Here is a 9,553-nt window from a genome sequence, read left to right as displayed (position 1 = left end):
TACCGAAATTTCTTCAGAGCAAAATTACCTACAACACGTCCATGTGCCCCCGTGCCGCGCCAAAAGTTCAAATTTAGGCCTAATGTGAAACCCATATATACATTGATCGTACAATACTTTGAAGGTGCATTCAGACTAGCACAAATGCACCGGAACCCATCAGAACTCCGAAGTTAAGCATGCTTGGGCAAATGTAGTTCTAGGATGTGTGACCTCTTGGGAAGTTCTCGTGTTGCACATCTTTTTTTATGTTATTTTATTTTCCTACGTTCTTTTCATTATTGTTTTTTGCAATCAAATCCTAAATTACCATATAAATGACTCCAACTGACTATTACGAAAATTTCTTTAGAACAAAACAAACCACTTCACGTCCCTGTGCCATCACGCCACGCCAAATGTTCAAACTTAAGACCAATGCCAAACCCATATGTATATTGATCGTGCAATACTTCACAGGTGCAATCATACTAGCACTAATGCATCAGATCCCATCAGAACTCCATAGTTAAGTGTGCTTGGCCTTGAGTAGTACTAGGATGGGTGGCCTCCTGAGAAGTCCTCATGTTGCACCTCTTTTTGATGTTATTTTCTTTTTCTACGTTCTTTTCATCACAGGTTTTTGCAATCAAATCCTAAATTACCATTTAAATGACTCCAACTGACTACTACCGAAATTTCTTTAGAGCAAAATGACCCACATCACGATCACGTGCCCCCACGTCGCGCCAAGAGTTCAAAGTTATGCCTAATGCGAAACCCATATATACATTGATTGTACAATACTTCAAAAGTGCATTCAAACTAGCAATAATTCATCGGAACCCATCAGAAGTCCGTAGTTAAGCATGCTTGGGCCAAAGTAGTACTAGGATGTGTGACCTCTTGCGAATTTCTCGTGTTGTACCTCTTTTTTACGTTATTTCTTTTCCTACGTTCTTTTCATCATTGTTTTTTGCAATCAAATCTTAAATTACCATATAAATGACTCCAACTGACTGTTACAAAAATTTCTTTAGAACAAAAAAAACCACTTCACGTCCTTGTGCCATCAGGCCACGCCAAATGTTCAAACTTAAAACCAATGCCAAACCCATATGTATATTGATCGTGCAATACTTCACAGGTGCAATCATACTAGCACTAATGCACCGGATCCCATAAAAACACCACAATTAAATGTGCTTGGCCTTGAGTAGTACTAGGATGGGTGGCCTCCTGAGAAGTCCTCGTGTTGCACTTCTTTTTGATGTTATTTTCTTTTCCTACGTTCTTTTCATCACAGGTTTTTGCAATCAAATCCTAAATTACCATTTAAATGACTCCAACTAACTACTACCGAAATTTCTTTAGAGCAAAATAACCCACATCACGTTCATGTTCCCCCACGTCGCGCCAAGAGTTCAAAGTTAGGCCTAATGCGAAACCCATATATACATTGATCGTACAATACTTCAAAGGTGCATTCAGACTAGCACAAATGCACCGGAACCCATCAGAACTCCGAAGTTAAGCATGCTTTTGCAAAAGTAGTACTAGGATGTGTGACCTCTTGGGAAGTTCTCGTGTTGCACATCTTTTTTACGTTATTTTCTTTTCCTACGTTCTTTTCATCATTGTTTTTTGCAATCAAATCCTAAATTACTATATAAATGACTCCAACTGATTATTACAAAAATTTCTTTAGAACAAAACAAACCACTTCACGTCCTTGTGCCATCATGCCACTCCAAATGTTCAAACGTAAGACCAATGCCAAACCCATATGTATTTTGATCGTGCAATACTTCACAGGTGCAATCATACTAGCATTAATGCACCTGATCCCATCAGAACTCCACAGTTAAGTGTGTTTGGGCTTGAGTAATACTAGGATGGGTGACCTCCTGGGAAGTCCTCATGTTGCACCTCTTTTTGATGTTATTTTCTTTTCCTACGTTCTTTTCATCACAGTTTTTTGCAATCAAATCCTAAATTACCATTTAAATGACTCCAACTGACTACTATCGAAATTTCTTTAGAGGAAAATAACTCACATCACGATCATGTGCCCCCACGTCGCGCTAAGAGTTCAAACTTATGCCTAATGCGAAATCCATATATACATTGATCGTGCAATACTTCACAGGTGCAATCGTACTAGCACTAATGCATCGGATCCCATCAGAACTCCACAGTTAGGTGTGCTTGGCCTTGAGTAGTACTATGATGGGTGGCCTCCTAAGAAGTTCTCGTGTTGCACCTCTTTTTGATGTTATTTTCTTTTCCTACGTTCTTTTCATCACAAGTTTTTGCAATCAAATCCTAAATTAGCATTTAAATGACTCCAACAAACTACTACCGAAATTTCTTTAGAGCAAAATAACCCACATCACGTCCATGTGCCCCCGCGTCGCTCCAAGCGTTCAAACTTAGGCCTTATTCGAAACACAAACGTACAAAGATCGTGCAACACTTCATAGGTCCGATCATACCAACACCAACACAATAAATCGCATTAGAACTTCACAGCTAAGCGTGCTAGGGCAATAGTAGTTCTAGGATGGGTGACCTCTTAGGAAGTCCTCGTTTTGCATGTCTTTTTTACCTTATTTTCTTTTCCTGCGTTCTTTTCATCACAGGTTTTTCCAATCAAATCCTAAATTACCACCTAAATGACTCCAAATGACTACTACCAAAATATCCTTAGACCAAAACAACGCACATCACGTCCATGTACCCCCGCGTCGCGCCAAGTGTTCAAACTTAGGCGTAATGTGAAACCCAAATGTACATTGATCGTACAATATATCACATGTGCGATCATACCAGCACTATAGCTCCAGATCCCATCAGAACTCTACAGTTAAGAATGCTTGGGCGAGAATAGTACTAGGATGTGTGACTTCCTGGGAAGTCCTCGTGTTGCACCTCTTCTTTACGTTATTTTCTTTTCCTACGTTCTTTTCATCATTGTTTTTTGCAATCAAATCCTAAATTAGCATCTAAATGACTCCAAATGACTATTACCCAAATTTCATCAGAACAAAACAACCCACCTCACGTCCCGTACCCCCGCACCGCGCCAAGTGTTCAAACTTAGGCCCCATGCGAAACCCATATGTACATTGATCGTGCAATACTTCACAGGTGCGATCATACCAGCACTAATGCACCAGATCCCATCAGAACTCTGCAGTTAAGCGTGCTTGGGCGAGAGTAGTACTAGAATGGGTGACCTCCTGGGAAGTCCTCGAGTTGCACCCCTTTTTTACGTTATTTTCTTTACCTACGTTCTTTTCATCACTGTTCTTTTTTTGCAATCAAATCCTAAAAGTTATCACCTAAATGATTCCAACTGACTACTACTAGAATCTCTTCAGACCAAAACAACCCACCTCACGTCCCCGTGCCCCCGCGCCGCGCCAAGTGTTCAAACTAAGGCCCAATGCGAAAGCCATATGCACATTGATCGTGCAATACTTCACAGGTGCAATCATACCAGCACTAATGCACCAGATCCTATCAGAACTCTCCAGTTAAGCGTATTTGGGCGAGAGTAGTACTGTAACATCCTGGTCGGATATTACTAATTTAAGTAATAAAAAATAAATAGATGATGAAAACCTCATTTATTATACATCGCTTCCCAAAAATGGGAGAAATTTTAAAACATTTATTAATTGAAAGTTACTCATAAATCCATAATTTATGAAACACTGTTTACAAAGTTCATAAAAATAATAATGATAAAACGCCAGTAAAAGCTTTTTCTCAGCTAATCCTCTCTCTGATTCTATGCCTCACCAACACCACCTGCAACATCATCTGCTCCCGTGTAACGCATTACACGATCATCGCCAAACACAAGCAAAAAGGGTGAGCTCATAAACAGTTAACATAAGAGGTAATAAAAAAACAAGATAAACCCATCTATTTTATTCTAGTTAATTCTTGGCAAAGACCTTAATCCCCAAGGCTTTTCAACCTTCACAACACACAAAAATAGTTAGTCTTGGATTTAGGGTTTATGATCCTCACACGAACTTGCCCGCTCGTGGTCCTACCTCTACGAACCTCCCCGCTCGTAGTCCTGCTCTATGAACCTCCCCACTCGTAGTCCTGCTCTATTGACCTACCCGCCCGTAATCCAACATACGTGATCCACCAACTACGTACCTCCCGGCACGCAGCATCTCTCAAGTGTGAGCACGGAACATACGAACCTACCTCGCTCGTATCCCCATACGAGAGTAATAGGATATGAACCTCTCCGCTCATATCATCACGTGTTCACCACAATCCATGAACCCACCCGCTCATGGCACAACATCCCCTGATCCAAGTCTCACATCCCAGCATAATAACAAAAACAAGAGAAGCACACTACGCTACACAAGGTACATACTCAAGCTGGTCTTAGGGATTCCAATGCTTCCACGAACTTGCCCGTTCGTGGTCCAACTCTACGAACCTCCCCGCTCCTAGTCCAACTCTATAGACCTCCCCGCCTATAGTCCAACACACGTGATCCACTAGCTACGAACCTCCCCGCTCGCAGCATCTCTGAAGTGTGAGCACGAAACATACGAACCTACCTCGCTCGTATCCCCACACGAGAGTAACATGATATGAACCTCCTTGCTCATATCATCACGTGTTCATCACCAGTCATGAACCTACCCGCTCATGAAAACATCAAGCATATCCCAAACTAGGACCAACACAACAAGTCATGCAAAACATATCACAACGCACCCTGCCACTACACCATTTCCTAGCGCAGCCTAAGCGCTGCTAGGCAAAATAGCAGGACAAACCGCCTGGCGGTTCCACATCACCGTCGGGCGCCACAACTCACAAGACATCCCTATTTCCTACTATCGTCTGGCGGTTCACTCTACAATGCTATGCTCTACACCACAATGTGACACTACTGGTTTTAGGTACTCTAATTCATTTCATAGAATTCAACCATTCAATTCTCAAACATCCAGAAATCGACATACATATTCATATATTCCACATAAGACACAATCAAAGCTATATACTTACTTCACATGCCCTCACAATTCCATTCAATTAAAGTATGATTATCATGTTCCCACACTTTCCCAAAACCCGTCATGATCATGCAACACTCGATCATAGTGATATCATCAATAGTGGCCTTTTTCACACACTTATAACATCATTCATTCGAACTAACATATATAGGTTCATTTATTCAACATGTATAGCAAGCACCGCCAAAAACATATTCATCAATCACACATCTTTATATTTATATATATACATTCACCAATCAAGGTCATACCAGCACTTGAGCACACTTAATCATCCATTAGTAATCATACTATTAGGGAATTCAAACAACCAATCATGTAGTGAAGAACAACATGTTGTGAAACACCTTCCAAAATTTCACCTAAATTGGACGGTTAACGAAGCGGGAAATGCAATTTTATGAAAACTACGCAGAATAGAAAAATCGGTGGCGCCTGGCGGCATGAAACTAGCGTCGGGCGGTTCTTGTTCCACAAAAAGTACGAAAAATAGCGTTTTTCGTGAATCATACACTACACCTCACTGGTATGGTGCCTGGCGGCCAATGGGTTACCGACAGGCGGTTGCTGCTGTACCAGGAACCCAGAAATCCTCCCCGCACCTACGAACCTTATTCCAACCCCTACAATTCTGATTCCCTTCGATTTTAGACTCCATACTCACAACTCAAGTGTTTAGGTTTGCAATTTATTTCATACAACTTCCAATTCCATTCCGATTACAACACATAATAGTCACATACAATGCACACCAACAAATTTCCAAAAGTAGCGATTACTCTTGTGCCAAATAACATAAACAACCAAGAACAGCTTCACACCGCCAGGCGGGCCATGTATTTCCGCCAGGCGGTTCATAACAAAACCCAGTAATTAGGTCACTCCTGATGCGTCGCCTGGCGGCATCCTCATGCCCGCCAAGCGGTTTCTGGACGAAAACCCAGAAAATTACGAAAAATAGTGCAAAAGCAAGGGAAAATCCATGCAATCATACTATGGCAAGGCACATTCTTTCATACACATTACAAAATACCCAAAATAGCTCCCCTTACCTGGAATTCGCGCTCCAATTGGTCCTCTAGCCCTTGTCCTTATGATGTCCAAGAGTTTCCTTTTTCTTCTTCACACAAAACTCAACTCTACCTCTCCCAAAATGCCAATGACTCCTATGCAATCCTCCCTTGCCAGTACTCTCAACTACAATCCCGTTTTCCCTCACTCTCTCCAATTTCACTAACTCTTAATTACTCCTTAATGACTGTTAATGGTCCAAAAACGAAAATTAATATTAATCCTATGGTTAATTGCTATTCAAAGCCAATTATGGCTATTCTCTACCTTTCTTGGTTGCCCCTTTTGTAGCTAGGGTTTCTATGGCTCTTCATTACCATGCATAAAGAGAAACTTAATCAAAAAGGAATTTAGTTTTGTTCTTAGCAAGGTTTGAACCCACAACCACTCAATTGTCAAGTCAAGTGCTTAACCAATTTAACCAATCATGTTTAATAATAATTCCTAAAATTTTAGGATTACATTATCACGTCTCACATTCAAATATACATTAAAATAATACACAAGTTAAAACAACATACAAATGGCATACATAGGACTTGAACCCAAGTCCTCTCACATAATCAAAGTACTCTCAACCACTTGAGCTAGTACTTTTCCACATCATAGTACTCCGCATTAAATGCCTTAAAGGCTCCTATTACTCACATGTAATAAATAATTATTTAATTAATTATTTAAATTTCTCGGGTCTTACATTCCTCCCACCTTTAAAGATTTTCGTCCTCGAAAATTGAGCTTACCAGGGAACAAGTGCGGATAGGATTGCCTTGTGAGGTCTTCCATCTTTAAAGTCAGTTTTTGGGTTGCCTCGTCCAAAAGGACTTTCACAGTACATATCTCTTTCCCTTTGAGTGACTTGACTTGAGAATCCAAGATTCTCACTGATCCAACTCCCATTATTAGATCCTCACGTACCTGGACGTCGTCGTCCTCTAACACAAGTGTAAGACTTGCAATCATTATAGTGTTTACACTGAGTCCTTGCCATCTGGTCTTCAATATCTATTCCCGTACTTCTCTTTCTTCCCATTCCTTGCGAAACCATCCGATTAGAACTATTCACACCAGCTCTTCCTCAGGTACTAATGCAATAAAGAACTTCACCACTCCAAAGTGAAATTCTAGTATCTACTTGAAAACGAGTCTAGTACTCTTCCACCATTGAGATGCTCTACATCTATTCTTCTCTTGTCTTTGCTAAGTAACTCTAGTTCACACGACATTCTGCCCTTACCTCTTTTTTTTTATCCATCTACAATTGATACACCGTCGTCAGTTTATCTCTTTGGATCATTGAACACCACCGTGTTGAGTACCATATCGTTCTAAAATGAGATTGGAAAATAACCTATCCACTCTTGTGTTGATGTCCCAGTCTCACAAAAGAGTCAATTCCAATTAACCTTGAGTATGGATTCTTCGATCATCCCGAGACATCACCAAACCTAAGTATTTCGCACTTAGTTGCAATTGTAGAGTGAACCAACATCTCACTACCAACTCCCTCTTGCAAACAAGCAGAACCTAATTCTCATAATGACAATACCAAGGAGTATATGATCTTGATTAAAACCAAAACGCATACCCCAAACACCACTTTTATACCTTGTATCCTTTTAATTATTTACTTTAACCGATTCAATACCAATTAGTAGAGACACTCCTTCAACTACGCAAGACTTTTCTCTTTTCCTTGCATCCTCCCTTGTGCCATGACATTACCAACTGCCTCATTCCAATAAGAACAACTTAACGAAGTACTTCTTCTTTCGATACTTGAAATCGTTCATCTCATGTCCCAAGTCAAATCTTTTTCTCTTGTGAGCCACCTTATTTAGGACATCCATTCTACTCCTTATTTAATTGTGGTTATTGGTGAGAAGATTTAACTGCCTCTCATGGAGGTTGACCGACATAAAACCTTGAACATACAATATTCTTACTACATTGGTTGGTTTTCCCCTCTTCTTAGAACATTGCCTGATCGACCTATTCTTTCGAGCTCTACCTCAACTTTACCTTCTGCTTGAGATTCTCACTTCCTTGTCTCTACTCTCTTGGTTTAGCCTTAGCCTCATAAGTTTCACTACTTTCCACTCCGACCTCAGACCCATGTTAGGATGTAGTACCAATTTGACTTCTCAAATTTGTTGCACAAGCATGCATTGAACACCTCTCCTTATTCTAACATTTGAATTTGATTCTTCTCGCAAAACTTGTGGTATTCGTTCCAAGAACCTATTCTTGCCCTCAGTTTAACGCGATGTTTCTAAACTCCTCTAGTGCTTTTCGCCTACAAATCTAAAACTTAATTTCACTCGTACACTGATACACAACCTTCTGCATATTCGTATCTTCGGTCAAAAGACTAACTCAAAGGACCTACTCTAACCCCTGCAAGGCAAGCAGGTCAAGTTTAACCTTGAATCTGCATTCCTTTGCCATCACAAATAACAAACACATACCACAGAAGTGCAAACATAACAAGAAAAGGTATAGGCGAGAAACTCTACCTATAACTTCCTTCTCTTTCACCAAAACCTTTAGAATTAAGAAGGAAACTATCTCTAATACAGTCATGAGTGTGAACCCTCATCACTTTACAAAGATTTTTTTCTATTCTTAATGCTTCCAGTTTTACAACTCTAAGCAGTCCGCAATCAATAGTATGATTGATAAACTACAAACCCATTCTTACAAGGTTTTGCAACCAAAACACGACAAGCTCACTCCCCAAGGCCCAAAAATCATTTGAAAACCATTGCTCTGATACCAAATGTAACATCCTGGTCGGATATTACTAATTTAAGTAATAAAAAATAAATAGATGATGAAAACTTCATTTATTATACATCGCGTCCCAAAAACGCGGGAAATTTTAAAACATTTATTAATTAAAAGTTACTCAAAAATCCATAATTTAGGAAACTCCGATATAGTACCCAAATTCATAAATCAGTAAAACACTGTTTACAAAGTTCATAAAAATAATAATGATAAAACGCCAGTAAAAGCTTTTTCCCAGCTAACCCTCTCTCCGATTCTATGCCTCACCAGCACCACCTGCAACATCATCTGCTCCCGTGTAACGCATTACACGATCATCGCCAAACACAAACAGAAAGGGTGAGCTCATAAACAGTTAACATAATAGGTAATAAAAAAACAAGATACACCCATCTGTTTTATTCTAGTTAATTCTTGGCCAAGACCTTAATCCCCAAGGCTTTTCAACCTTCACAACACGCAAAAATAGTTAGTCTCGGATTTAGGGTTTATGATGCTCACAAGAACTTGCCCGCTCGTGGTCCTACCTCTACGAACCTCCCCGCTCGTAGTCCTCCTCTACGAACCTCCCCGCTCGTAGTCCTGCTCTACGGACCTACCCGCCCGTAGTCCAACACACGTGATCCACCAGCTACGTATCTCCCCGC

At 40.3% G+C, this 9,553-nt stretch overlaps 1 non-coding gene and 4 pseudogenes across 1 annotated transcript; all 5 read left to right on the top strand.

The window, feature by feature from the left end:
• The first annotated feature begins 457 nt into the window (after positions 1 to 457).
• On the top strand, positions 458 to 576 carry LOC114170846 (5S ribosomal RNA; annotated as a pseudogene).
• A 1,216-nt stretch (positions 577 to 1,792) lies between these two features.
• Positions 1,793 to 1,911, top strand: LOC114170849 (5S ribosomal RNA; annotated as a pseudogene).
• A 215-nt stretch (positions 1,912 to 2,126) lies between these two features.
• Positions 2,127 to 2,245, top strand: LOC114170848 (5S ribosomal RNA; annotated as a pseudogene).
• A 549-nt stretch (positions 2,246 to 2,794) lies between these two features.
• LOC114170836 (5S ribosomal RNA) lies at positions 2,795 to 2,913 on the top strand (annotated as a pseudogene).
• A 214-nt stretch (positions 2,914 to 3,127) lies between these two features.
• Positions 3,128 to 3,246, top strand: LOC114170811 (5S ribosomal RNA). Its single transcript, XR_003601190.2, has one exon. It is a non-coding gene; the product is annotated as a 5S ribosomal RNA (ribosomal RNA).
• The last annotated feature ends 6,307 nt before the right edge of the window (positions 3,247 to 9,553 follow it).

This window comes from Vigna unguiculata, chromosome 11, assembly GCF_037176805.1.
Source record: "Vigna unguiculata cultivar grain cowpea cultivar isolate G323 ecotype 2 chromosome 11, ASM3717680v1, whole genome shotgun sequence".
In the NCBI taxonomy this organism is placed as follows: domain Eukaryota; kingdom Viridiplantae; phylum Streptophyta; class Magnoliopsida; order Fabales; family Fabaceae; genus Vigna; species Vigna unguiculata.
This window is presented reverse-complemented; position numbering and strand designations above follow the sequence as displayed.